Genomic DNA, 25920 nt, shown 5'->3' with positions numbered 1-25920 from the left:
TGAGTGTGTGGGGGGGCATTAAAAATGCAGTTTTCCATTATGTTTGCCACAGGAAATATTTCTCAATTTGTGCAAGTCAAAAGAAAAGATAGGCTATTAGCTGTTAGCACGGCCCAGTTTTTTCCCCTGTAGGTTTTTCATGCAGTTCAACATACAACACAAATATATGCAAATTAGGCAGGTGAAGGTGGAATTAAGCATTAATATTCCATTCACAATAAATGCTGAAAAAGTAAAGCCCATTTAAATACATGGTACTACTGGAAATATCTCCTAAAATTTGACGAATCAATAAAATCCAGTTTGTGTATATGAGTGGAGCGGGGAAACAGAAGAAGTGGTGGGAACAGAATAGAGATTAACCAAAGCCATATGGGCTTGGAAAATGGTTACCAGATCCACAGAAAACTCTTAAAACAAAAGTTAGGCCTCTGCTAAGGGAAGAATACTAGAGCAACAATTTGCAAATGGCTATGTGCCCTCTTTAAAAAGCGCCATAGGATACTTAATTTTCATATAAAGAACAAAATCATGTGTTATGATGAAATACTTCTCACCCATTCTAACTTTTGGGATTTGAAAGTCACGTGTTTTAATGACTTGCTCATGGCCCTGGTTTACCAAGCTTGCATCCATGGCGCAACCCCAGGAGCTGCTAAATTTGCCAACACATTTCTTCTCTTGCAGTCCACTGTGTCTCAAGACTTAAATCATGGGCAGGTTAAGGTCAGAGCCCAAAACGTAAAATTTGGAAAGGAGGTCACTAAGTAAAGATAGAGGCCTTGGAGAAATTAAGAATATCATGTAAATATTAGAAACTTTGATATGACTCTGGGGATGTTTCTTTTAAAAATTAGAATAAGAAAAGGAACGTGTTTCCCACCACATAACAAGAGGGATAGAAAAACATATTCTGCAAGTTAAAACTTGGTTTTAACACCAGGGAACTGTAACAGGGAACAAATAATTAGAATAAACTTCGGGACAAGGGAGGTAAAATAAGTTCCAGCTGTGCAGCCACACACAAAAGAGAAATGGGAAGCACCACCCATTCTACCCACTGTTTCCCTCCCCTCCCATCTCTCTGCCCCCTTAAGGCAAAGTTCTCATTGCTAATAACTAACCTGAGTATTATTTAAATTCCAGCAGGTAAGTCTCAGTAGATCAATTACTTTTTCTTAGCGACCTCAAGTAAATGGCTGAGGACAAGTTTCCACTCATTTCTAGGAATACTCAAATAGGACATTAACATGCTTTTTGTATATATTTATCTGAAGTATGAACAAACTTTTACTTGCGTTTAAAAGCTCAGTGACAACAAACTTTGTTTCTGCTGCTTACTCTAGAAGGGGATGATTTGTCTCACACAGTTTGATATCTATTCAGGTATGAGACAAAAACGTGGATTTTGGAGAATGATTTTAAAATGTCCCCTTATATGAAGCATTTCTAGTTCTTTTTTTTTCTTTCTTTTTTTTTTTTTTTTTTTGAGACAGAGTCTCATTCCATCGCCCAGGCTGGAGTACAGTGGTGCGATCTCAGCTCACTGCAACTTCCACCTACCACATTCAAGCGATTCTCCTGTCTCAGCCTCCCGAGTAGCTGGGATTACAAGTGCATGCCAGCAGGCCCAGCTAATTTCTGTACTTTTAGTAGAAACAGAGTTTCACCGTGTTGACCAGGTTGGTCTCGAACTCCTGACCTCAAGTGATCCCCCTGCCTCAGCCTCTCAAAGTGCTGAGATTACTGGTGTGAGCCACCATGCCCGGCCCATTTCTAGTTCTAAGGAAATTTTAAGACAGCTTTAAATAAATCTCACATTCTGAATGTAAATTTCACCTCCGTCAGTCATGTGAATGGGGAAATCTAGTCCACACAGGCACAGAAAGCAAGATAATATTTAGATATCACTTTAATTGTCTAAGAAACTCCTTCACATGAAGAAATATATTTCAGTTTCTTATATATTTTACTATTTTTAAAAATCACTGAACATCTTTGAACAGTTAAGAAAAAGTAAGTTTTCGATTATCAATGAGTGTTCTAACTATTCTCTGAGACCTGGCCTTGCCTAAGGCCACACAATATTTAAGTGACTTTCTCAAGCTTTAAGGTCAGCCAGTTCTTTCTTTCTTGTTTGAGGTTACTCTGGTGAACCTACTGTACTAGAGAGGTATTATCTGACAAAACAAAACAAGACAAAACAGCAACATACCAGATAGGCAGAATTATTCACTTAGAAAACCTTCTTCAGATGGAAGCCCCATAATAACCATAACAACAACAAAAACAAAAACTCCAACAAAGGCAGAATTCCTAGAATCCCACAAGAGGAACTATTTATATTATTGCTTCTCCACAGGCTCCTTTTGCCCCTCTGTGTGATACCCTATGAGGGTGGCTGTTAGCTGTTAGGCAACGAAAGCAAAGCCACAAATCTCATTCCTCATTCGTACGATATTAACAGAAACAATGTCGTTATCAGACAGCACTAATGTAGCATGACAGTAAATTACTAATAAATCATCAAGTTAATACAATTCAAAGAAGCTCCTAGAAAAAAGTTAATATTTCTGTGAGCCTTTCAAAACCCCTTTCATTATTATTCTCCTTGGTGAGGGTTCTTTTAAGAAACATGGCTTAGCAGTTTGAGTGTATGCATAATGTTTCTCTTTCTCCCTGGTTCATTCTTTTTGACTTATTTTGTGGTTTTGAGCCAGCTACTTAACCTGCCTATGCCTCAGTTTCCTCATTAGCTTCATCTTCTCTAAAACAAATTTTAAGTATGACCTGTTTTAGAGGGGCAGTACAATTTTATAGGGCACTTAGAAACTCAGGTGATCCCTACAGATCTAGAATATTGTTTCACTACTCTACAGATTGATAGCATCAGCTCTGCGCTTACTGGGGCCTCTGCATGGGGATATCCCTAAGCAGGGGGCACCCAGCTGAAGGCTTCTGAGGTTGTGAGTTCTAAGTACAAATGTGGAGGGGGAAGGGCTCAGGTGTGGATAGTGGTGATTAAAAGTTACTTAGGAGTCATAAGAAAAACAAGGGAAATTAACTGTGATCCTTTCTAACCTAAATTTTAAAAACCAGATTCTACCATAGTTTGATTTGCTATTTTGTGTGTGTTGGAGGGTGGTGGTGGTGATGAAGACATTTATGTAAGGATGTGCACTGAGGCTGAGAGAATTTAGAGAATTCGGGTGCTGGAAGATCTTGATCCTTTTGAAAATATGTTAAGATCTCAGGTCTTTTTTCAATCCATGTTAAGAGCATGAGCATGCTATTAAGCTAGAGGGACAGTAGGACAAGGATGTAAATCCTGCAGAGAGGAAGCTAGACTGGGTGTTGAGACTGCTTTTGCAACATGACAGTGATGACACTAAAGAAAACCAGCCCAGAGGTGGCTATAGACCCCGCACCATGGCTATACCAGTCCATGGATATTGTGCTGCTATATATAAACGCTCTCATTACGCTCTTTAATTTTTGTTTTGTATACTATTTGGGTTAGCCTGGTGTCTAACTATAGTCCCAGCTACTAAGGAGGCTGAGGCAGGAGGATCACCTGACATTCCAGGACTGAGACTGCAGTGAGCTATGACTGTGCCAGTGCACTCCAGCCCAGGCGACAGGGTGAGACCCTGTCTCTAATTAAAACAAAACAAAACAAAACAAAACAGGCTGGTCGTGGTGGCTCACACCTGTAATCCCAACACTTTGGGAGGCCGAGGCAGGTGGATCATTACGTCAGAGTTCAAGACCAGACTGTCCAAGATGGTGAAACTCCATGTCTACTAAAAATACCAAAATTAGTCGGGCATGGGGGCAGGCCCTGTAATCCCAGCTACTTGGGAGGCTGAAGCAGAGAACTGTTTGAACCTGGGAGGCGGAGGTTGCAGTGAGCCAAGATCACACCACTGCACTCTAGCCTGGATGACAGAGTGAGACTCCACCTAAAAGAAAAGTGGGGGGAGGGGTAATTATCTGTTTACACAAATCAATGATTTCTTTGGTTACATTTCTTAACCAGTAAGCCATGTTCTCCCCAGTGCCTATCATTTCTAGTGGTATTACAATTATCTAGACAGAAATATCCATTCATTTAGCCTGCAGGCTCCACATGGAATCCTAGAGGCCTGAACAAATTAACGTTCTCTCTGTAGAAGACGAAATTTTACCAAGGAGGGAGTCGTTAGGTACCAGGAATGTACATTTTGTTTCACACTCAAAATGCTTTCCTTGATAACGCTTTTACGTAGATAGAGTGGATAAAAGGAAAGCCAATCTCATGGACTAAATTCTAGCTTCCTCTGATTGTCTCTGAGACGGATTATCTCCAGAAAAGTTAATGGCTGTGCATTCCCATTCGTCATAGCACAGAACAGCAGCCAGGGTTTCCTCTTCCATAATCCGGTCCCAACCTTATTCTTCTTCATTTTGTTTGTTGTTTGTTTGTTTTTTGAGACAGGAGTCTCTGTGGCCCAGGCCGGAATGCAGGGGTGCAATCAGGGCTCACTGCGGCCTCCACTTCCCGGGCTCCCTCTTTATCCCTCCCACTGTTTTCCCTTCTTTGGCATACATTCATAGCTGGTTCCAACAATATTCCCTCCTAGAATCTCCTGGAAAGTCCACTTTTTCTCATGTGACTTTTCCTTTGCCTCTCAAAATTCCTGCTCCCTCTGGCCACTTGAGGTATGTCTCCATTTCTCTAACACAATAACCCTCTTCCAGGTTCCCACAGAGATCTGTTTCTGTCTCCTTATTAGCGCTTAACCCATTCTATTTTGTTTTAGAACTGGTTAATACATCTTATTTCTGCCACTAGAGTTGCAAATTCCCCCAAAGGCAGGAGCCATGCCAAGTTGTTGTGTTCTTGGGTTCTTGGTTCTGGGGAGTCTATCGCTTTGTTCCTAACAGGTATTCAATAAAGATTTGAAGAATTATTGTAGAGATTTTAAAAAAATCTGTCAAGACCAGGCACAGTGGCTCACATCTATAATCCCAGCATTTTGGGAAGCTGAGGCAGGAGGATTGCTTGAGCTCGAGAGTTTGAGAACAGCCTGGGCAATGTGGCGAGACCCTATCTCTATATATAAAAAAAAAAATTTTTTTTAATTGTCCAGGTGTGGTGGTGTGTACCTGTGTTCCCAGCAACTCGGGAGGCTGAGGCAGGAGGGTGGCTTCAGCCCAGGAGGTCAAAGCTGCAGTGAGCCGAGCCGTGTCTGTACCACTGCACTCCAGCCTGGGTGACAGAGTGAGACACTGCCTCGAAAAAAAAAAAAAAAAAATCTAGCTGCAAGGTGATTTGTTGACCAAATATGAACTAAAATTTAGGATTAGGACACAAAAGTGAAGAGAGGGGTAGCGGTAAATGTCAAAGGAATTAAGAAAACAAAAGAGGGCCTTGTCCTAGAACTAGAAGTCTCCCCTGCCCACACTGCTGGCTCCTTCTTGTAGAATGATCTTGGAAACTGATCTAATAATCAGGCAAAGCCAGGAATATATAAAATTCAAGTAGGTAGCATTTCAATATCTGTAAAAGTGTGGGGTCCCAAGAAGTAAGAAATAAGTGAAAGGCGGCCAGGCGCGGTGGCTCACTCCTGTAATCCCAGCAGTTTAGGAGGCCAAGGCAGGCGGGTCACCTAAGGGTCAGGAGTTTGAGACCAGCCTGGCCAACATGGCAAAACCCCATTTCTGCTCAAAAAAAGAAAGAAAGGAAGAAAGGAAGAAAGAAAGAAAGAGAGAGACAGAGAGAAAGGGAAGGAGGGAGGGAGGGAGGGAAGGAGGGAAGGAAGGAAGGAGAGAGAGGGAGAGAGAGAGAGAGAGAGAGAGAGAGAGAGAGAAAGGAATGTGGGCATCTTTAGATCCAAAGATATGTAGAATGTAATCAAATGATAGTTTGGGTACAGGTTGCAGGCCCCTCCCAGTGAACAGAGAATAAAAGCAAAGTGAGGTTAGAATCCAGGTGACCTTGGGCTTCTTTAAGTAATGATAAAAGGTGGCTCTGGACAATCATGATCACAGGTAACGGTGACATTGTCCTTGCTGAATTCCTCTAATCATGAAGATTAGAGAAACCTGTCAGCAAGTTAAAACAACTCAGACGTTACATGAGAACATAACCCCCCAAACTGTGCTGAGGGATACAACTACCTTTCAACCACAGCAGAGCTTAAAAGAGGCATTTTTTAGAGTCAAAACCATAGCGAGTATTTCTTGTGCATTAAAAAATGCCATCTGTGAATGTGGTACTTTAATAATTTTAAACTGTGGGATAACTTTGGCCAATTTGAGTAACAGGTCAGACAAGTAATTCTAATTTAAAATATATAATGGAAAAATTGACTTAGATTTGTGACTAAGTGAAATTTTAGCAGTGACTAAACCTATAATTTACGTGTACAGTTTTAGAACATTTAAGAGAACTAAAGGTTCATCATACTTTAAAATTTAATTTGTTATAATAAGAATTACTGAAATAAGTTTTACAGTCAGACAACTAAAATATTTTAAACGATAGAGAATAACTAAATCTAAGTTCAGCTTAAAATGTTTTAAAGTCTATTTAATTCACCAAGGTTTTAAATGAAACCAAATATTTACATTTGCTAGTTTTATATATAGAATAAGATGTATAAGCTAATCTGAATAGGCTAAATTTGAAATTTTTAGAAAGATTTAAAAAAATTTATAACTTCAATAAGTCAAATTTTAAATGTAAAATTTAAATGAACTTATTTTACAGATAAAACCCACCCTTCTGTGTACCAAAAATTCATCCTGACACTTCCTTTCAGGTCCTGGATCTCATGCTGCCTCCTCAGAGAAGCCTCCTATGACCACCTAATCGAAAGCTATCTCCATGTTTCTGTAGCACTGCATCTAGCTCCCTACTAGTATAACTGGCAGTTATAGATTTGTTTGTTTCCTGGTTTATTGTCTACTTCCTGATGAAACTGTAAGCTTCAGAAGCAGGAACCATTTTTTAATATATCACAGTGTTTCTAAAATCTAACATGCTGCTTGGCACAAAGGAGGTACCCAAGAAACATTTTGGTAGGAGTGAATAAGTGAATGAACTGAAAACTGAATTAGCCAGAAAATATTCAGGGCCATATATTACAAAAAATAACCAAAGGCAACAAGGTGTTCCAGAAACTTGAGATCTTCACAGACTGATTTGCTATGTTTTCAACTCTCTGTGAATATTACCTTTTATATTTCCTCTTGCTAATGTACAGAGCAATCTCATAGCTAGCTAGATGAAAACTTTGCCTACTTTATTGCTGGTGCAAACTTATTGAGAGATTTGTTTACTATCTGATTGGCCAGAAACCTTAGTTTAGCAATCAGATAATGCACAGATGGATAATAAAAGATTGATAAATTACAATTATAACTTTAACATGAAGTATAGTAAATAAATCAATGATGCATTTTTAGGAGCTTCTAGTATATGAAAAGCCTGAAGAATGGAAAAAAGGATAACTATCCTTTAACATTTTGTTTCTATTTCTTAAGAAATTGCTGCAGCTAACATATAAAAACAAGTATTCTACCCATTAACCGTGACAGTGACACCAATGTGCCCCTTCAGTTTTAAGCAATCATTCCTATTGCTATGCTGACTCCACATGTCATACAAATAGGAAGATTTATTGTATTACTTGGCATTTTGAGGAGAAATGCATTCGATTTTGCCACTGCTTAGTGGAAGAAAACTCTTGGGTCAACTTATCTTTTTAATCTAAGAGGTCTCAATTGAAATTGGCTTTGAAGTTTGCTAATTACAAAACTCAACAGGGGTTTTCCCTTATTTGGTGTAACTCATATTTCTATTCATTAACCCCAGTTTTAAAAAGATTAAAAAGTCTGAATAGAAACAACTTAAAAGTTTGAAGAACAGCCTCTCCCCTGTGATACCTTTATAGACACTTCAAGTGCAAACTTCCCCCATACTATCAAACTCTATTTAATTACAAATCTTCTGTGGTTGCAGGAGGGGAAGGTAAAACACATGCATTTTGAACTTTCCAACCACACAGGGCTGTAGGAAGATGAGATATCAGTAAATTCTTTTCACTCTATATATTGGGGAAATTTATGTCAACCTGAGTTACAAGGAAATCAAGATTCTGAAGGGCAATCCTGCTAGCTGCTTTCGCAGGGCCAAGCCACTGGGTTCAGATGCTTTCATTCGGGTGAAAAGATCATTACCAGGCGGCTCCGGGGAAGCTGGCCCTCCTGTAAGTGTGCTCCTTTGTTATGAATATGGAACAGATGGAGCCAAATCTATCTGCTCTGTAGGAACAAAAACACTTACAACCCAGCTCTCTCTATTAAAGACTCTACTTAGCTCCTTTATACCATCGGCTTTCTGTGCACTGCTGTGAGGTTTTGACTTTATAGAAAAAGGCACTTCATAAAAGCAACAGTTCTTACTCTTAAACCAAAGTGGCCTAAGAACTAAAGAAGATGAATACATGGTTTCACCCACAGGACTCCTTGGAGATATGTAGATATTCAATTAGGTGTGTGTGTGTGTGTGTGTGTGTGTGTGTGTGTGTGTGTGTAGGAGGAGAAGGAAGACTATATTCAATTCTGGTAAATGTCTGCATTAAAACAACATGAAAATATAGAAGAGAGCGATGAAGATGTCATGTTTCTCATTACAAGGATGGCATCTAATTGCTCTAGCATAATAAAATGGCAAGATTTAATTTTGTATATATGTCTGTAAGGCTAGCGAGGGCTGTCTTGAACAAAAAATATGACTATGCACAACAAAATCATGCGGGTAAATATGATTAGCAATTAGGACCATACCGCAAAACAAAGGCTATATGACACTACTTCACTATGAAAAATAATAATATTAATTTCTTTCAGCATCATTACGCCAATTTGCTTTTACAGTCTGAATGATGTAAACACTGCAGGTAAAACCAATGCATGCACTTATTTATCATGCCACAAGAAATCTAAGGCCATCCCTACAATGTGCTGTTGCCGAGATATATGTGCTGACAGTTAGCAAGGTAAGTTTCACAGGCCTCCAGGTGTGGATACACTACTGTATATGCACCTTCCATTGATAGTAACAGAGGGAAAGGAGTGTCTGCCTTATTTCATTACATTTATTATACTGATACATTTAAAGTCTGGCTGCCTCTTCGGAGATAATTGAAAAAAGAAATTCTGTGGCAGGATGCTTTGATTCTGACTAAATCAAGTCTTCGGGCAAATTTCCTCCTGCCAGTGGAAGCACAGCTTGCCTGAAGTCGTAACCTTTGTGGGAGGAAAGGAACTGGCCTTGAAGCAGATCATGAAGCAGATGTTTTATGCCAAATCAGAGTCTGGGGATACGTAGGCTACTGCAAATAAAACTCTTCTTCTGTCTGTTCAATCATTTCAATTCCCTGCAGTGTGAAATATGAACTTGCCAACAAATGGCCAGCGTGCTGTGCCTCACAGCAGGGGGGGAAGTGCCACAGCTGTGCCAGAGACTGGAAAACTCAAGATGCGCATGACAAGTTCATTAGTTCCCCTGTATAGCCAGGGCCTGAACCAGGCCAGTCTCCAGAACCATCCACAGGGAAGCAGAAGGAGTGTTTACTATACCCTAAAGAGTTAAAGACACGATTTCCACCAAAAGGAGTTGCACAACTTGTAGTGATCCCTTTGATGACCCGAGAAGGTTAGTCTTTAAAACAAGAACACATCTCTGGACAGGAATAGGCAGAAAACATTATGTCTGCCAATGATTATAGCTTTTTCTGATTTTATTAGCAGCCTGCTCTGTGAGCAATCAAAAATGAAATAATGAATAATACTTTCAGTCTTGAAGCATCTATGAGACATTGAAAGAATTTAGATGTCTCTTCCCTTTATCAGAAAGAGAGATTTGTGGAAAATGCCTGGCTCACCTGTTGCAGGCAAACATAACACTAGTTCTTCCTGGTGTACTAGCCTTCTACTACATTCTACATTACATTTTCACAATAATAAAACAGTTATTTGACTAAATTAACAAAAAGTAACATTAGACTAACAAATTTCAATTTGATGTCCTTTACGGCATATTGAGCATACATATTCACACATAGCTTTATAGCTGTAATCCTAGATTATATATATATCCCATATTCAGTTCTATTGTGAGATTTTTCAAAGGTTATTCACATGCTTTCTAGTGCCACATTCTTTCAAATTTTAATCATGAGCTCCCTAAATAGAAGTCATTTGCATCTGTAAACATTCCCTTGCAGTAGTATTTAGCAGTGTATTCTCTTTGTGCAGAGCTATTTTAAAAGGAAAATAAACCTTAATATGGAACAACAATCAAGCATGAGCATAAAGAGGTAAATTAGAGGCTTGAGAAACCCTGTAAACTCTTTATGTAATTTCTGAAAAATGTCTGAAGTTTCTCAATCTTAAAATAGCCCAGAATCATATAGCTTATTTCAGACAGTGGATTATAGGGATACTATTCATATAATCCAACTTATGACCTAAATCATAAGAATATATTCAAGAAATGAAGTGAGTTTAAGATAATTTATTATTCTGAAACGAGGCCAAATCAGTACACATGGTTCAAACTCGAAATGATAAACCATTATCACAAGTGATGGCGAGTTCTCATTAGTTTGGCATTTCTAAATCAATGTTGTAGTCAATAAATCTGTTGCAGAATGGTTACACATGATTGTTTTTAGGAATTAATAACAAGACACATATTTTTTGTTTTAGGATTCTTTTGGCACCAATTACTCTAGAATATTATTTCTTCATAATGTTTATTTTTCTCTATTTAACTTGACTACATACAAATTAGAAACATGAAATTATTTCTTAATTGACATGGAGCTTGGTGGAAGCGAACATCATCTCAGGATGCACAATACTATTAATATTTTTATAACAGCTATCAATTATCTACTATTTCTATGCACCAGGAACTGTGCCAGGTTTATTAAGTTTAATCCTCAGCACATTTCTTCGAGGCAGGTATTATTATCCTCATTTTAGAGACGAGGAAACCGAGGCTTAGGGAGGATAAGCAGTTAGGCGATGTCATACATAGCTAGTGTAGGGTGGAACGGATATTCAATTCCAAGTCTTCCTGATGCCAGAACTATACAACCTCAGTTTACAGTATAAATCATACTTTTCTTCCTGACTGCCCTACTTCAAATATTAGTTTCATAATTTCCCAGAAGCTCTTAAAAGTCCTTCCAAAAAAGTCTAGGGGAGGTTGAAACTTGGTAGAACTTGACTGTGTAATGTTAAGCATGTGCAACAGATTTCAATTAAAAAGCTGCATGGGGATTTAGCCCGCAGAGACATGCCCTATGCATATTTTCTAATCAGATGCATGTCAAGAAAAAGCCTTTTAATACTATATTACTGTAACTGTTGTGCTCCTTTTTTAAAATTTTCATTGTTCAAGCCATGGTAGGACTTTATGATGTACTCCTAAGTACCCACAGGCGCTATGGCAGGAGGAAACAGGAAACAAACATAGTAACCTAATGTTCCAAAAAGAAAACTGGAAGAACTGACAGTGACCTTAGTATATACACTTGCCATGAAAGAAGAGATTTCCCAGCCTGGCCTTTCCATCTCTGACCTCATAGCATGTCCCTTGAGATTTGGGCAGCCCTTGCCTGCTCCCACTCCTGTGCTGCCTCAGCCCTGGCCGGAAGGAGAAGCAAACTAGCTGATGAGGTTGTGGCACAAGAACTCAAAGTAACATATAAATCAGAAACGTCTCTTATCCAAACCCAACTGAGAAGGCTCTGTCTCGAGAACGGGCCTGCCCATTTACATACAGACATTCCAGGGCCTTTCTGGATGCCTCCGAAAAGTAACAGATGCAGCAGATTCACTCATTTTTACCTTAAAGTCAGTAAGGATATGGTTATTCATAAGGTACACCAAAGTGACTTTGTATCTATTTTTTTCCTTCTGTAATGCAGGTATTTAATCAATCAATATCCTATTTAATGGCATGTGTAACATTTTTCTATACCATCTGTTTGCCAAAAATTATTTACTTTAACAGACCAAATTCACAGAATCTCAGCCTGAGAAGCAAAAAGGATTCTGCTATACTTGGGGCAAATGGGCAACAGTCCAGAGTGATCCTTGTGGAAACTAAGTCAGATCATGTTACTTCTGTGTTCTAAACTCTCCAATGGCTCTGATCTGACTGAAAGTGAAATCCCAGATCCTTACATGGTCTATGATGAATGGCCCCCCATACTCTATAGCACCAATTAATATTTGTATACATTCTATGTATATAAATACATAGAATATGTATACAAATACATATAATATTTGCATATATAGAATGTATACAAATATTAAATAGAATGTATACAAATATTAATTTTGGTTTTTGTCATTACTTTTAAATGGCAAAAAAATGCAATTATGTTTGCACCAACTTAATACATACTCTGTACATGTCTACAGTCCTTTCTCCCTGTTCAACCTACTTGAGTCATGTGAGCCTTCTTGGTTCTCCTCCAGGCCCATGATCCCTGCAGCCTCTGGATATTTTCCTGTTCTCTCCACCTGGAAAACTCTCTTGCCAGACAGACACACAGATTGCTTCCTCACTTTCTTTAGGTCCCTCCTCCAATGTTAACTATTAGAAAGGCCTTTCCTGACCATTTCATACATGCACACACACACGTATACACATACAATATGTGTGTTTATATATATATATATCATAATTTCCCCACCTTCACATTCTCTATTCTTCTTTACTTTTCCATCATAGTACTTACCACCTACTTGACATATTTTATATTTATTTATTTGTTTATTTAGTCCCTTCTCAGCCTCCTGTCCCCAGTAGAGTGTAGCTTCTATTAAAGCAGGACCATTGCCTATTTTTTTCTCTGTTGTATTCACAAAGTCTAAAATACTCTCTGGCCAGCAGAATGTACTCAATAAATACCTGTTGAATGAAGTAAGGGAGGAAGGAATCAGTGAATGAAAGACAGCATCGCCTCAAGAAAAACACTGTTCTCTCACTGATCTACTCTAACTGCCCATAAAATCACAAGTTTAAAGTAGAAAAAAGTGAAATAAAAAGTCTAATCACTGCGTAGGCATATGAGTTTCATGCAATTTAAGTAGGTTCTTAAGTCGGCTATAAAGATGAATAAGTAGCTTATTTTTCAAGATATAGCAGGTTTTTCTTCACATTTGTACAAAGCAAAATTAGTTTAAAAGTACCTTTGAAAAAACTTCTACTAACAACTTGGTAGTTATTTTCAAAGCATTCCTGCAAAAGGTGGAGGCAGATGATGGCAAACTATCAACCAAGCATTGAGTCTAACGCAGGCCCTAGGTTTTTTGCAGTAATGTCGAGTAGCAGCAGCAGCCCTGATTAACCGGAAAACGTCTCAGGAGTGACATAGACCCGAAAGACAATCTCATTACCAACATCATCAATGACGACTTTCGCATCCTCAGACCAAGCAGAAAGCTAAAATCACGGAATCACAAAACTCGTTTGTGGGGGATCATCTAATTTAATCTCTTCGTTTTACAAATTTAAGAAACTGAGCTTCAGCATTTCAAAGAGATCAAGTGGCTCACCGAAGTTCACTTTACTTGGGAGAAGAATATTGAACAAGATGACCTGGGCCAGGGACACTTATCAAAAGAAAGTGTTCACTCAAACTACCTAGGACAGAACTAGAGTAAAGAAATTGTCCCCAAAGCTCCTCTTAAATACTAAGAACCCAATTATTAGGAATTAAATGTTTAATGAATTTACATTATAGCTAGTTCTGCTAAAATTCATGAAATAGTTTAGTTGAACTTTTTATTTGCTGAACATATTCTTTAGAGTGCATGTAAAATAAATGTGTATAATACATTTTTATGTCCCCTTTATAGAAAAGAGTATAATTTTACTATTTTAAATAACTATGAAAGGTTATGGCTACTGCATCTTTGCCTCTGACATAGCGTTGGTCATAGTTATGATTTATTGTTTCTCAAATATATGGTCAGAGACACAGTCTCAATTAAGATATTACTCCTGAAGGAAAATGGGAGGCATTTTACAACTCTCTGCTTTATGATTCTATTTCCAGAAAGCAAAGGGGTGAAAAGTGGGAGCTGTCTGTGATACTAATTTGAAAAACTAATGAAGTAATAGAACTTATTTCTCCTAAGTGGCTACCAGGCCCTATTCTCTGCACAGTGTAATACTGTATCTACACATGTATGACTTAGGCCACAGCTACTACCACAATGTGCCCTCAGCAAAACAACACACACACACGCACACACAAAACCATCACTTTCACCATCACTGCTGCCACCACATCTTACTAAGGAAGAGGTTTATAAACTTTTTATCTCAATTCCCAGGGGCCAAGAATTTTACCTCAATCTCAAAGAAATGTTCTTTACACTCCTTCACAGCTATCTTTTCAAAATTTTCAACTACTTTTGCTTACAACCAATTTGATCCTGAAAAGTATATGTAAATTGAATTTTAGAAATCAGACCATTTTAAAATGCTCTAGGGCTATTGAAAATAACTCCATTTTGTAAATGAAATAATCACTCTGCAATTTATCTTTTGTAAAATCCTTATTTTCTTATGTCATACTTGTTTAAAACGATATAGACCTGTTCAGAATTCCTCAAGGGGATAAAACCAACATAATTATTTCTTTCTACTCCATTTCAGTTGAAAACTTTCTCTAGAATAAAAAACAGAATTTTACTAATACTTGGCATCATCTGCCTTGTCATTCTCTTTATATCAGCACAGATCCATTCATTCTAGAAAGCAAGACTTCTCCTGGTAAGGCCTTGGTGAGCTCCGACCCTTACGCAAATGTTCAGTGAGAGAGCCCTGGCCTCCCACGCAGACAGACCCAACCATCTTTTATCAATTCCTCCTTCCCTTCCTTGTGCCCCTATGTCTACAGTAAGAAAGAAGATATGCAGTTCTGCTCTCAGGGCCTTACACTTTAAAGAGTAAAATACAAAATTTGAAAATGTCATTGTTCTGAAGAAAGAAGCAAAAGGTTTGAAGGTTCTGTATGGGATGGAGTGGTAACACCAACTATTGAACCAAGGGGCACAGTCCAAAGTGATAAACTCCACATCAAGCTTGAACACAAAGACATTAGAATCTTCCAAGGGGTCAGGTTCAATTAGAGCCCTTTGGCAATCTGGATACACTTGCTACTCTGAAGGGAGTACTAGATGCAAGACAGTTCAAAAAGCTCTGACTGAATATTTACACCACTCTAGGAAGTGAACTCATAAAGACAGAAGTATGCCTCATCTTTTGTCTTTGGATCACCAGTGCTAGAAGCACCTACATTTCCACGTCCAGAGTAGTTTCAGAAGACATCGAAGTTTGGGGAACCTTTTGGATTCAAGCAGTCAGAACCCAACCATTAAAAGCACCAAGGGCATCCCCAAACATCAGGCCTGTGAGAGATTGGAAGGGTGTATGGGATGCAGCGGGAACAATGCCCTGGTGTAACTATGTAGGTAGCATGATGTCTTTTGCAGGACAATGAGATATCAGATGAAAAACCACTGTGTACTGCTAGGGATTCCAAAACTGACTAGCTATTTATTGCAAAAATAGGATTCTCAAATGTTCAGAACCAACTTGGAAGGCATATGTGTTAGTGAGTGCCTATCCTTCTCTAGCCCCCAGCTTAGTCATAATCGAGGTATTACTTAATATTTTCATCAAAGAATGTAAGACGGACTTACAAATAGGTTTATAAGTAAAATTATTTGGGTGTGGTAACTAGTTATTGAAGCCAACTAGTTAAATTGTTCATTAAAGTGGAATGAAGTTCAATAAAGACAGTTAAGGGCATGCTATAAGTCAGAAGCACAGAGCCTATCACATGAACAGAAGAGCCACTTACTAGGTACAAATATATCTCAGGTAAAACGAAACCTATAGCAGACTGTAAATTGAATGTGAATTATACTGGTCTACTCGTCAAATCTAATCATAAGTTTTGTTCTCACATTTTGGATCTGCATTCAAAATGTGACTCCAGAAAGATGACAAAAGTTACTTAAAAGATTTAAAACTGGTCTTGTAGGAACAGCCAGAGGAATTTAAGTGACATGATTATTATTATTATTATTATTATTATTATTTTGAGATGGAGTCTCACTCTGTCGCTCAGGCTGGAGTGCAGTGGCAGGATCTTGGCTCACTGCAAGCTCCGCCTCCCTGGTTTACACCATTCTCCTGCCTCAGCCTCACGAGTAGCTGGGACTACAGGCGTCCGCCACCACGCCCGGCTGATTTCTTTTTGTATTTTTAGTAGAGACGGGGTTTCATCATGTTAGCCAGGATGCTCTCAATCTCCTGACCTCATGATCCGCCCACCTCAGCCTCTCAGTAAGTGACATGATTCTTAACAAAGGCATGAGTCTTTGAAGGAAGAGAACACTTGTCTGTATATGTTGCTCATCTGAAAAGAAGACTAGAGACAAGGATGTGTTTTTAAGTATACAGAAAGTCTGGTTGCACTGACCAGATAGAAAGGACTAGATGATGAATGGTATTAAAATGGATTTTTTTGACCAGGAGAACTATATACTTAGTATACTTTAAATGTGAATGGGATTTTGTAAATAATCTAACCTAATCCATGGAAGTCAGTCCCCTCAAAATTCTCCATAAAAAAGGGTTCCTAGGTCTAATAAATTTGGTGATCACTGTATATGGTATCACTCACTTTGAAGAATCAACAATACACAGTATCATATTTAAGGCACCAGAAAGTTTTTCAGGAAAAAAATAACTTTAATAAAATTTAGCAAACTTAAACAGAAATTATAACATCTTAATAATTTTCTTGTTCCTTGAAATTATCTTTGGATCCTCAATCAGCCTAACCCCCTCTCTTACATTTGAGAAAACAGACTCACTTATATGACTGGCCCTAGATCTGATTACAGTTGGGCAGTGGCAGAAAGGAGACTTAACCCAGTCTATTGCATGTCTTATATTCTGTTGATGCCAATGAAATAAAGCTGGAAATTAAGAAACAGGATGTTTTCCATTCTTTGTCTTGGAGTTGTTGACTTTTCGTATTACATCCATTAAAAGAAAGAAAAGTAATTAAATGTGAGAGAAATCTTAACTGAAAAATATAAACCACATTCTTTGATTTGCTGACCACAGTTAAACCTGCAAAAGCACCAGAAAAATATAAGAGTACTAGATAAAGATAAAATAATACTGTACAACACCAGAAATATAAATGGTAAATTGACCTCTGCCCCTGTTGCACTTAAAGGACTGACTGCATAAATTTTCTCTTTGTTTTGAACTATTCCACATATTCTACAGTACTGTTCATCAATGAAATACACCCTGGTTTTGGCCAGTGGTTGCTTCTGCCTATTTTGCATCACTACCTAACTTCCTTAGGCTAAAAAACCACCACCACCACCACCAGTAACAACAACAACAAACTCTGAAGAACTCCTCTTTCCTTATCTCATGCAGTCTTGGAGCTGTTGGTCAAAGTACTCTCTATTCTTTCCAAAGCACAGGCACATAAGCCAATCAAATTCCTTCTCCCAGGAACTTGCATCCTGAGCAGGGTGACACAAGGAATTGAAAAATGTTAGAGCTAAGAAAATCGAATGGCTGAGTCTTGATGAAACTATCTACGTGTTTCTATATTTAAGATCCCCATGGTTCCTGTCCATCCTGAGGTCTTCAGTTAAAATAACCAAACTCTGGGAGGAAAAAGTCCGTCTCTTTTTGTTTGTTGGTATTTGACACAGGGTCTCACTCGTTGCCCAGGCTGGAGTGCAGTGGTGCAATCATGGCTCGCACCAACGTATAGGCATGGCCAACATGCCTGGCTATTTTTAAACTTTTCTCACAGATGGGGTCTTACATTGCTGCCCAGGCTGGGCTCAAGTGACTCTCCTCTCCCGCCTTGGCTTCCTAAAGCACTGGGATTACAAGGTGTGAGCCAACACGATTGGCTCTTTTTGTTTAAGTTAGCTGAAGTTGATAAAAATGTTGTTTATAAATGGAGAACCTTAATGAATATAATACTCATCTGTGGTGTACTTTGCAAATGGATGGGGTATTATCAAATGTTCATAATTATTACAGGGGGTCATACATTTGGCAATGAATTATTCCAGAGTGTAGACAGAGAAATGAAAAGTAATATTAATTTAGGTGTGATGGGTTAAAAAAAAAAAGCTCTTAAAATCGTCTACAAACAAGGCTTGCCAAAATTTTAAAAATATAGATGGGGTGATACTAACTTTGGGCAACTTATTGATTAACCTGTTTCTGATGACAGAATTATTCTATCTTGTGTCTCCGTGGTATAATTTTATCAGTGAAGTGACAAACCACGCTTTCCAGTGATGCCTTGAAGTGACTTGGAATGTACAGTAAAATACAGATTTCCTCAAATGAATCGCCAAAACCATTAATCTTTATCTAAGGACCCATAATAGTGTGTTCTCAGTAGCAGGTGGGGGAGAGAGAGAAAATGTCTTCCAGAAAGCACTTTGGCAGTCAATCTGGTTGATAATAAAACTTGATGAAACATCTGTGATTAATATTAATTCTGATTCTCTCTTTAATGGATAATTGTGAAAAAGATAATTTATCCCATTTCATTTAGACTACAGCTAGGTTTTCAATTTAGAAAAGAACATTTCTCCATGTTTCTCAGGTATGAGACTACAGGGGAAAAAAACCAGGTGCACAAAACCTGCCAACAGACAGGCAATTTTCTAGTTAACCCTCAAAAATATTTTGTACACATTCAACTGACCACTACAGATTTGGATGTGACTCCAAAATGAGTCTCTGAGTAGACTGATCATTTCTTCATCTTCACCACTGTAGAACACTCTAAATGAACCTCAGTGAACTGAATTAATACTTTTTGAACTCAATTAATATATTTGGCCATATTTGATTCTGCAAAGATGGTAAGAAAAATGCCCTTGTGAGTAAATGACAGTGAGCTATTTCTGACCACCAGTGTATTTCAAACTAGTTGATGATAGAAACTATTTTTGACACATGCAAATGTATAATTCAAAATACCCATAAAAATTTGTCATGGAAGCTACCATTAATTTTGACAGAAACTAGGAAAGTAACTAATTGCCTTTCAAATATCAATATTAAGAAAACCATTTATTAAACTAGCACTTCAACTCATTTACACATGGAAAACTTGAAGCATGGGTTGAAGTCTCCTGCTCAACTCTCCACACCTAATGAATGGTGGAGCCAAAACCCAGGCCTCCTCATTCCCATCTCATCTATCTTTTTAAACTTAATAATACTTTTAAAAGGAACCTATGAAATGACTTATTTTCTAAGAATCAGGGCATATTATACGGGTAAAACAAATGACTGTTGTCTAACCCAATACAGAAGTGGAAAATAGTGATTAAGTACAGATCACTGTTGACCTTTAACATAACCAAATCATTGCTCCATTTAAATTGATTCCGTTTTCATCAGACTCTAACTGACATCAGGGAGAGCAAAACAAACTGACAAGCACAAAAGGTCACAGACAATAGGCACTGACTTCTTCAGTGTACCTTCCAAAAACCTCATGTTACATAAATAGAGTATTACAGGAACTATTCATTATTCTTTTCTTTCTCTCCAGGTACACATTTTCCTTCTAAACTGTTGGTCCAAAATGAATATTTCTTATCACTTGATACCTTGCCTGTTTTCTATTTTTATGTGGCTTTGTGATTCTTATCCTAACACAGCTTACCACTTTGAAAAAGAAATCTATTTTATGATAAAAAAATTTTAATTGTACAAAAAATACAAAAACTCTAAAGGGTTCTATGGTTTTTGTTTGAATCTGCAAGGTCAAATTGTGTCTAATTTATGGGTAAAGCAATGAGAGACAATTTACTTGGTCAGGCAGAAGGAAGGATTTGTTATGACCACTGTGAATTAGAAGACTCCCAGAATCTTAGTCTATTTTAGTCTTTATCTTAGACTTAGTCTCTCCTTAACCAGAGCTCCCTGGATTATACCAACCTTCACATCACAAAGACTGTCGTTTCTCAAGGCTGATGGTACTGTTGACATGACCCTTCCACTTAATCAAATCCTCTAGTACCCACTTCTTCCAAGTCTTGAATTCAGACCATCCATTCCTACTTTACGCCAGTGTTCCCGAACTGTGGTACAACTTGCAGGAAAAACAGCTGGAGGGCTTATTAAAAATAAATTCCTACATTGCAACCTCGTAAAATTGAATGAATCAAACTTTATGGAAGTAGGTTCCAAGAATTTGCCTTTTTACCTAACCTCTGCAGGCAGATCACTAAATTTGGGATAGCGTCTTAAGCCCTGAGATTTAAATTCCACCTTGTCCCTCAAATCAGCATGATTTTTAACTGATCCCTTCCTCAGTTAAAATCTTTAACTGATCCCTTCCTCCTGAAATAGTCTTCTCTCTCTCTCTTTTATGGAAAGTGCTAATCTGGTAATTCACTTTATTTCTCTTTTTGCTGTTATTTTCATGAATATATTTTTCCCACACTGGATTGTGAGCTCCTAGAGGACAAAAATCATATCAAATACTTTCTCCATAGTGTCCCCTACATTGGCCCTCTAGGTAAACATAACTCAGTAAGCATGATGAACTGCTTAACTAATGAGAAAATAATATGTAATACTGAAGTGTGTCCTTCTATAGCCACTGCAAATTTTCTACAAATATAACGATGCACAGGTACAACAGCCCAAGTAGAGTTTAATAAAGGGCTTTTATAGCATTTTGAATACAAATATTTCACAAAATTGCCACAATAAATCTTCTAAAATGTACTTTAATAATAAACTAACACATTGTATCTAAAGGTCAGAAATTCTGTTATTTGATTAAACTAATAATCTAGCAAATGTTATTGATTTAGGAATTCCACTTAATATAAATATAAAACTTATGCAAAATCTCTACACCTATTGCAAAGGAACTAAAGGCAATCAAAAAAAAAAAAAAAAGAGAAACTCAAGTAAAGGATATTAATCTCTCTGAGATTAGAATCATTTCTGCATAAGTACCAGTACTATTTATAGAATAAGCTTTTGAACATTGCTTTTCACACGTGGATAAGAGCTAAGGGCACGAACTTTGAAGTCAGAATGGCTTTGCTCAAATCTGGACTCAACTGTACATGAACAGTGTGATTCTAAACAAGTGATTTGACCTGTTTGCATTTCAGTTTTCTCATCTGTAAAATCGGAAAATAACAGTGCCTAACACATACCTGTGGTAAAGTATGGATGAGATAATATATATATAAACATATGGAATGGATAAGTGCTTACTACATGCTAGCTATTAATATATACCCAGCAAGCACCTAGTCATAAAACACATGATTTCAATGTATTTGTATGATAAGCCTCAAATCAGTTTCCTCTTTAAGAATATACTACTCCCTATTGCTTGTTACATATGTTCGAAACTCTTCAGACCAGAATTAATGGCCCTTCATAACCCGACACAATCTATGCAGTTTTTATTTTCCAAATACTCTCCATTCTATTCAGACCTGTCTTTTCATTGATTCCTGAGTTTATGCTGTTCTGATTCCTTATCAGGAGAGGGGAGGCCGGTAAGAGAAGAAATCCATGTAAGCGGTGTGAAGCTTGTTTTTTGGAGGGCTGCTGGGTGGGCTCCCTAACTCTGGTAATCACCCTCATGAACCAGTGCCAAGACCCCTTCTGTGTAAAATCTGGGTGCTGTACATGGCTGCTACAATTCCTGAACTTCATTCAAAAGGATTTCAAATGTTATACATTCTCAAAGTGTCTTTCCCCTTATGGGAGCTCTATTCATCTTTCTTGTGCAAAGATGTATAGTAACTGCAAGTCTGTGAAAAACTGGTGGATTTTAAATAACAATAGCAACAGCAAGTGTAACTAATTACAATAAGTGAAACAATAATTTGCAGCTGCTGTGCTGCTTAAGGCTAGATAAGGTAAGGAATCCCCGGCATGGCGCACCATGTTAACAAGCTGCAATGTTGAGACAGTCGTTCACTAGGCTTTGCAATATATCCACCAATGCCTACACTGTGCTATTGATTCTGTTAATGAAATTTAACCTCTGAAAAATGACTCAGGGTACTGAAGAGACATACACTTTCAATACTCTTGCTAATCATTAAAAGCCTTCATCACAATTGAAACAGGAATGGTGAATGACACATTTCATTATGTCATCATGTCTGACCCCACAAACCATTCAATAGTACTCTGCTTTGTTCTATAAACCCATTTACTTCCTAGTATGTGAATTTCAGGAATAAGTTGACATGAAATTCCCCTATACATTTCACATTAGCTGTCTTGAGAACAGGGTCTACCTAAGTTCCAAGGTGAAGGTAGAACTTAGATAACGACTTGCCACTGATGCTTGAAATCTGTCTCCTTTTAACTTCTTTTAAAATATTTATTATGAAATAAGTGAATAAAGACTCCATTGGCTTGGGGTCAAACTGCATGGGTTCAAATCCTGACCCTAGTACTAACTACATGATCTCAGGCAAGTCACTTAACCTCTCTGAGCCTCAGTTTCCTCATCTACATGATAGATAATGACAGTACCGGCCTCCCAGATGAGGATTCAACAATTTAAAACAGATACAGGGCTAGGTACAGTGCCTGCCACATAGTACCTGCAATACATGCTAAATCACTCTAATTACAACTATCAGAACAAGTGTTATGGGAGGAGTTGTTAGTCAAAGCATGAGTAAACTTTTAGCAAAAGGCTGAATTAAACTTCATTTAAATCATTGCAGTATTCATCATATTGCTTCAAAACTGACTGAACTGAACTGCCCCCACTGTATATAGTAAGACCTCTAAGCAATATATTAAAAGTAAAACATTTCCCTGTTCACATTTTTAGCCTCTAATTTATTCTCCTTGCTTACTTAGATTTGCCCGTTAAAAATTCCACCTAAAATGAAGCAAGTATTTCTGAAATCAAGGTTGAGGACCAATAGAAACTGTTAAAGCAAAACATACAGTAAAACTTAATTCAGATTTTAGTCAGAATTTGTAACAATTTACCGTAGGAGAAAATGAACTTTTAAAAATGTCTTTAAAAAAAATTCAGGCAAAGCAAATTTACATTAGAAGCCTGATATTAGAGGTACTAAAATTGGGCAAGTTAAAATAATATACATTCTTCTTAAAATGATTCAGAGCACGTTATTTGTTTTATGGGTTTACATGCAAAAGGGAATGCTAACTAAAAACTAAAACTTAGTTAACATTAATATGGATAAAGCTAGTTGGAAATACTGTATGTCTCTAAAAATAGTAAAATGAAAAGATATTATCATTCCAATTTCCAACAATAATAGACTGGCTGTTCTCCAATTCATGATATTTTACTTTTGAAGCTCAGAATGAATTAATTTTTTTGTGAAGCTTTAAACTTTAAAACCAAACCCATACATAGCATATATATTAAAGTTCTGTTCCTAATGTGGATTTTATACAATCTGACTTAAAATATTCAATGGAAAAAAAGTCTGTTGCCAAAGTCCACATATTTCCCCTATTAAACAGAGGTAAGCCATATCCCCAGAAACCATATTTCAAGCCCACAGGATACTCATGAACTAAAATAATGAATGATAATGCCTCATTCTCTGCATTAATATTAAAGAAACGAGAAAATAGAAAACTTTATAGCCACTATCAGCTCTCTGGACCATAAATCTCAAGTTTTGAGAATTGCTTCCCAAAAGGGTAGGGAGCAAGGATGAGTTGTGAGGGCTTCGGAGCCTAGAGATATTTTTTAGCAAGCCAGCAAAGCACTGACACAAATTTCTACATATCTCTGGCTGTGAAAAGTCTCATTTGTGGTGATTTATATTTCCTCATAAAGAACTCTGCAGATAATATAAGCCTGCTGTGAGGCTGTATGACAACTTTCAAACCAAGAGTTACACGACCATTCGGTGAAAACAGACCAAGAACAGATGAGTGGGAAAGTCTGTAGAAATAGTATTTCTTCTGATGAAAGGCCCAAATGCTGTTCTTCCAGCATGCACGAGGTTCAGAGTAACCTTTCACTCTGTGTGTATATCTTGCGGATAATATTTTGGTCGTCTATTCTAGAAAGTATTATTTTTTTCCCAAAGATTGACTATGCATTTGGTGTGTGCATGCTTGTGTAATTTACAAGAAATGACACTCAGACATCATCACACTGAAATTCAGTTGCCTTAATAAGTTACTAAGGGAAACACAGAGAATAGCATGCTGACAACCCAAAGTCAATGAAGTATAAACACTGCTATTCCAAGTGTCACTGGTGTGTTATTTCCTTTTTTCCTGGCATCTGCTCTATGTAACACTGTACATACACGTGATACAGCAGTTCATTAAACTGTTTCAGTTAACTCTGAAACCAAATTAGTACATTACATGTTTATAAGGCTGAGAATTACTGCTTCCCTGTGAAATTACACAATTAATCAGGTGCATTATTTCTTTAGGAGATGCAGCCACGTTTGACATTTAGGGATAAAAAGAACAATCCTTTAATTTGTTTCCATTTCACCATTTAGTCTCAGTGGGGTAAAGGAAGCAAAAGGTGACATAATTCCTCACTTTTCCTTAGGAGGTCAGAACTCTACATGCTTCCTCTGTCTTATAATAGCATTCTGAATTCTTAAAAGGAGTACAAATAAAAATTATTTTGGTTTTGAACTTCTTATCTGAGTGTCACAGTCTTTGAAAAATTCAGACAATGGGAAGGGTACTTAGGAGTCTTCAGTTTCTTATGGCTTTATACCATGAATTTCCATCAAGTCCCGATTATTCAGTAAGTTTTAAGACTCCCTTTGCAAACTTTCAAGATGGTCCCAATGTCAAAATCTGTTAAGCAGTGATATGTGCTCCACTTTCCTTTTTCACAGACCTGGCACTAATTTCTCTGATTCTTTTAAAGAGTAGTTAAACTAGACTCAACCTTTAGTCACTTAACAGGGCATGCATTTCCTTTTAAAATCCATGCTACTTCATCAAATAATATTGCCAACAAATTTAAAAATACTTTTCAATACCCTGTGTTCCTATGAATTGCCTCCTCCACCTTTGATTTCACTCAAACTATGTGAAGCGTGCTGGGCGAAGCCATTACCAGAAGGCAGAGGGACAGGTCTAGCTCCAGCAGCACCTGAGCTGATGTTGTGCATGCTTGCTCAGAAGGTTAAGAGGGCACCTGGCAGTAAACAACTGTTTTCGTAAGAGGAAATTACAATTAACAGAATAATTTCCACAAGTCCCTAAATATCCTCTTTCATGTTCTTTATTTAACCTTCATTTAAGGGCCCTTGAAATTCATTCATGCTTTCCTAAATAATGACTAGGGACAACTTGAAACAGACACAATTCCCTAAACTCATTCTTTAAATAAAAAGGTGCATTATTGAAGCTTCACTAAAGACCTGTGGGAGTATATACAAAGCGAATAGAAGGACTATTTTCAAATAGAGACCCGATATAATCCTTAAAAAATATGCTAGCTTTCCAGTGGAGAAAAATTGCTCCATTCTATTTTCAAAATAAAACTTAAAAAGAAAAACTAAATAGTTTTTGGTGACTAAGATGTACTCTGCATCTATATCTGGGTACTTACTATTTGACTTTTGTGCCATCTTTATTCTTCTTTAAATTTTTTAATTATACTTTAAGTTCTAGGTTACATGTGCACAATATGTAGGCTTGTTACATATGTATACATGTGCCATGTTGGTGTGCTGCACCCATTAACTCGTCATTTACATTAGGTATATCTCCTAATGCTATCCCTCCCC

The 25920-nt window shown here is 37.5% G+C and overlaps 1 protein-coding gene across 3 annotated transcripts in view; it reads right to left on the bottom strand.

Annotated features, from left to right (window-relative positions):
• The window catches only part of EFNA5 (ephrin A5), a 297159-nt gene that overhangs the window by 12829 nt on the left and 258410 nt on the right, over positions 1–25920 (bottom strand). Inside the window, exon 1 of one of the 3 annotated variants that reach the window (XR_001882160.1) lies at positions 2216–2268. The exons of the other annotated variants lie outside the window; for them this stretch is intronic. The gene's annotated coding sequence lies outside the window, so the exon portion shown is untranslated. Of the gene's footprint in view, positions 1–2215; positions 2269–25920 lie in introns of those variants that run through there. 3 annotated transcript variants of the gene reach the window in all.

Source organism: Rhinopithecus bieti, unplaced genomic scaffold, assembly GCF_001698545.2.
Source record: "Rhinopithecus bieti isolate Rb0 unplaced genomic scaffold, ASM169854v2 scaffold_39883, whole genome shotgun sequence".
Lineage (NCBI taxonomy): Eukaryota > Metazoa > Chordata > Mammalia > Primates > Cercopithecidae > Rhinopithecus > Rhinopithecus bieti.
This window is presented reverse-complemented; position numbering and strand designations above follow the sequence as displayed.